This window comes from Arachis duranensis, chromosome 3, assembly GCF_000817695.3.
Source record: "Arachis duranensis cultivar V14167 chromosome 3, aradu.V14167.gnm2.J7QH, whole genome shotgun sequence".
Classification (NCBI taxonomy): Eukaryota; Viridiplantae; Streptophyta; class Magnoliopsida; order Fabales; family Fabaceae; genus Arachis; species Arachis duranensis.
In genome coordinates this window covers 10,975,580-10,980,292 of record NC_029774.3, presented here as the reverse complement: position 1 = coordinate 10,980,292, position 4,713 = coordinate 10,975,580, and positions in this window count along the sequence as shown.

The following is a 4,713-nucleotide window of genomic DNA, read 5'->3' as shown; positions in this document are numbered from 1 at the left end:
ATCCATAACATCTCATAATCAATTCATCACTTTTCAACTTTACTTCACCTCCAAGTTATCCTTATTTTCTAGCTTCATCTGATTATCAAGTTTAACACTAATATTCATGACTAAATGAATGAAAATAGAGGTTTAGAGGTTTGAAATTTAGTTTAAAACGTTAAAAATCATGCTTGCTGAAATGGGATCCACGCGTACGCGTGACTCACGCGTGCGCATGGAAATGTAAAACTACAGCTCGCGCGCACGTCCCTTTGTCATGCGTACCCATGAGTGTAAACTCCATGTCACGCGTGCGCGTGAGTCATGCGTATGCGAGAACAGACTTGTTTATTCCTTACGTGCACGCAAGGGATTCGTCGCGTATGCATCGCCGAAAATCCACGCCACGCGTGCGCGTGGGTCACGCATGCGTGTGGGTGTGCGTTCTTTTAAAAAACCAGAGGTAGATGCAGTAGTGATGCAGTAGTGGTAGGAACATGAAAACAGAACAGTTTATAGATATAACCTTCCAATCCTTATAACTTCTTCGTTTTACAATATTTTTCATCCGTTCTTCGAGTGGCATAACCATTACGAACAAAATTTTCATTTTAAAATAAATTGGAAGCAAATTGAAGGTCCGGAAGCCAAGTTATGCCTCGCTGAAGTTCAGCCAAAACCAACTTTTACAAAGAATATTCAAACCTCAATTTTTCAATCAAACCCCATTCCATTCCTTACTAATTATGCCAAATCTAGCAGCATATATAAATAACACAACTCAACACAACATTACTCCATTTATCAACCATCAACCATCAATAATATATAAATCAACAAAACCATCAAGCCTTCAATCATTAAGCATATAACCTATAAAATCATCAACTTAGCCATATCTAATTACTCATACCTCATAAGAATGTCCACATAACAACCATCTCTATTCCACAATCAAACCATATCAAATATACTAAGCATTGTACCATTTCGTGTAATTCAGCTTATCCTATGGTCATCTAGCCTAAATTTTCACCGAACATTATATATTAAATGCAAGAAACATAAACCATACCTTTGCCGATTCTCACGTAGCGACCAAATCAATTCTCTCACAACAAACACAGCTCCAAACCCAACAAAATACTAAGCCCAGCCTTCACCAAAAATTCCAAAGTCCACAATTTTAAGCTCCAATTATTTATTTTCAACCTAATACGCATTCATAACACATATATATCCAATTTAATACTCAAAGCTCAAATTCAATGAAATTAAAATAGAATTATCGTATCCTCACCTTACCCAAACTTCACGTAAGCAAGAGTGAACGTTTTTCTTAAGCTAATTGGATCCTAAAACATCAGAAATCAACGAAATTCAACATCCCTTCTCAAATTTTGAAAATTGGAAAAAATAAGAGATTGAGGTAAAATAACAAGTTACCTATGAAATTGTTCTAGTAGAAACATAAAGCTCGACACGGTGAACGCGTGGCCGCAAACGGTGCGGCGATTGAAGCTCGAACGGAGAAGTTACAGGGATCAGAAGGTTACCGTAAGGGTTTCGGTAAAGTTCGTTTCTCTTCGCCCGTAAATGCACTTCAGTTTCGTTTCTGTTGGAATGAAGGGGATGAAGGCTTGGGTTCACTTAAAAGGGCTGGTCCGGTTGGACCGACAGCCCGATTTGGATCCGATTCAATCGGTTCGATCCGTTCGGTTCAATTTTGAACCATTTTCTTTGAAATTAGCGTCAAAATTCTCGTTTCCATGAGTTCTATCCTAATTTAATATAATATTCACATTTCTAATTTTTCTTATTAAAAATTAATTTATTAACTAATTATCTACTAATTAATCGAAATTTACATTTAGAAAATTAAAATATTTTTAATATTTATATAAATAAAAAAGCCCAACTTAGGGCATTTCACCATTCATAAATAAAAGCACTGGCTTATTTCAATTTTTGCTATCTACCGACACTGTTGCCTATAGATTAAAAGAAAAATCGTCAACATAAACACAAATACAAATTATAGCTACTTTATAATCAAACATATTTCTTAGCATGATTGAAAATCTTTCACTAATGTTCATGTTATAGTATAATAGAAAAATTTTCTCATAAACAACACTAGAATAGCGAATTATTGATATTCAATATCGCCAAAAATAAATATATAAATAAATAAAGATAGAAAGTAAGAAGAAGAAAATAAATGAAATCATAATATAACCCCATATTCATAAATAAGTAAATAACTCTGGATATTAAACACATTGATGAAAAGTGAATGTTAATCAAATAAAAGATAAAGATAAATAGATTAACTATAAAAAATTATAAAGACATTTTCATTTTACATGTAACTTATAAAAAATTCAAAGCCTTAAAATCAAAGAAAACATGATCACTGCATAAAAATAGAAAATCAAAGAAAATATGATCACTACATCAAAATAGGTTCATTTGAGCTCTATATGATATTAACATGCAGGGTAATTATGAAACCGTAAAATAGAAGAATTTAAGGAGAAAGAAATGAAAGAGCCCAACAACAAAAATAACACAAATATTCGACACAAGAATAATATAAAAGTATTTATAACACAATATGGCAGTAATTGTGAACAAACAAATATAGTAAGTAAAACAATAATAAAAACACATTGAAGTTTTAATGTGAGAGATCCAGAACAATGAAATAATTTTACTATAATCAAATAAGGTACAAGAAAGTCTTAAACAAAGCACAAAAATATACATATAACCAGCCAAAACATCAAAATATCAAAACTTACAAATAAAAAGTAAGATGAAAATACCCAAAAATAGAGCTGTTGTTCGAAGCCTATTTCTCTCTCTTCAGATCTTTAATTAAAATCTTCACCATTTAGAATGAAGAAAAAGATGAGAAGAATCTGTATTCCAAATTTCATGTCTATCCAACGTGAAATAAGGAGAAACTATTGTTCAAAGATTGATGCTCTGTGTAAAAACGGAAAACCTATTTTCTCTTTTGAGAAACTAATTTCTCATCCTGCAAACTTCCAATCAACATCTCCACCGTCCATAATAAAGAACAAAATGAGAGAAACATGCATTTCAAATTTCATACCGATCCAATGATGAACAAATGAGAAACTGCTATTCGAAATTTGCTATTTTGCATGCAAATGAGAATTCTGTTTTTCCTCTTTTCTCTCACTTTATGGCTACTCTCTCATACTCTCAAAAGACTCTAAAAAAATTTGATTAGGATAGAGATATAAGGATGCAAGAATACACCTCCAAAAAATTAAACTTAAACCTCAAAAAAGAGAAAAAAATCCAACAAAAAAAATTAGTAACTTAAGAAACATTTGTTTGTTTTTTCTCCAATTATTTTTCATATAGAAGAACCATAAACAAAAAACTTAAATATTTGTGTCTAATCTCACAATTTCAGACATAGAGTTCATTCTCGAGACTTTTTCCCTATTTTTGAGTTTTAACACTTAATCCTTCACCATTCTGTTTTCCTCTTGTTTTCAAGTACAGGCAATTAGAATGCATAATAACAAGTAAAGGAGAAAAAATCCATATTTCAAAGAAACTAAAAATTGTATGTTGTATATTAAAATTTTTATATTGTGTATTAAAATTTTTGTGATATACTTTTTTGAATATTTATAGAAGAAAAAAAGAAGAAGACGACAAAGACAATAATAACAATAAAAGAGGATGAAAAACGAAAAAAAAAAAGAAATTAAACAATAACAATAATGTCAAATAAATGGCAACAATAACGACAATGCCAGTAGCAATGACAATAACAATGCAAAAAAAATAGATAATGATGATGAAGATTATAATTAAAAAAAAAGAAAAATATAAAAAATAATTGAAGAAGCAGTAGTAGAAGAATTAAAAAAAATACATGTAAACTTGGTTAAAAATTTAATTTAAAAAAATGCTTATACTTCTAGTATTTCTGAATAATTCTATTCATTGATGGAGACTTTCATTATTTTAATACATAATCTTTTTAAAATAATTTGAGTACATTTCAGCGCATGCGTCAAACGTAAATCAACATTAAATGAAACTACTATTTTGTTTTTTATTATTTTATACAGAACCATCTACGTATTTTTCATCATTTTCGTCATAGCAGATTTAATATTTCTTCTTACGTAGCTATGTTTACTTAACTGAGTTTAGTTTAATTTGGTAGTTAATGCCATTAAGAAACAGTTAAGTTGGTGATTTGTAATTATATTTCCTGGTAAGTAAAACCAAAAAGTCAGTTACAAAGTAATTAGCGTGTATAATTCTGCTTTCCTTTTTATTATTATTTTTATTTCATATTTTTTAATATGAGTTTTCTCTATTTTAAAACTAAGGGAATAATATTATTAATTTCTTAAGAGTAATAGTGCAATATTTGGAAAATTTGAATGAGAGGGACATGCAAACCTTTACCATTTATGTAAGGATTGAAAATTCAAGTTTGAACTTAAGGATTTGAGAATCTTTATGATATGGAAAGTTCAACTTTACCTCATTATATTATGTTTAATGTCAGAGAAAATGATATTTTTCTATAAATATATAAATGAAGTTTTTCTTTTTAATTTATAAAATGTATATATTTTTTAAATCGACAAACATAAATTTTAGTCTATTAGACTAAAATATCTTTTTATAACCAAAATTTATTTTAATAATATATTATTATTTTAATCA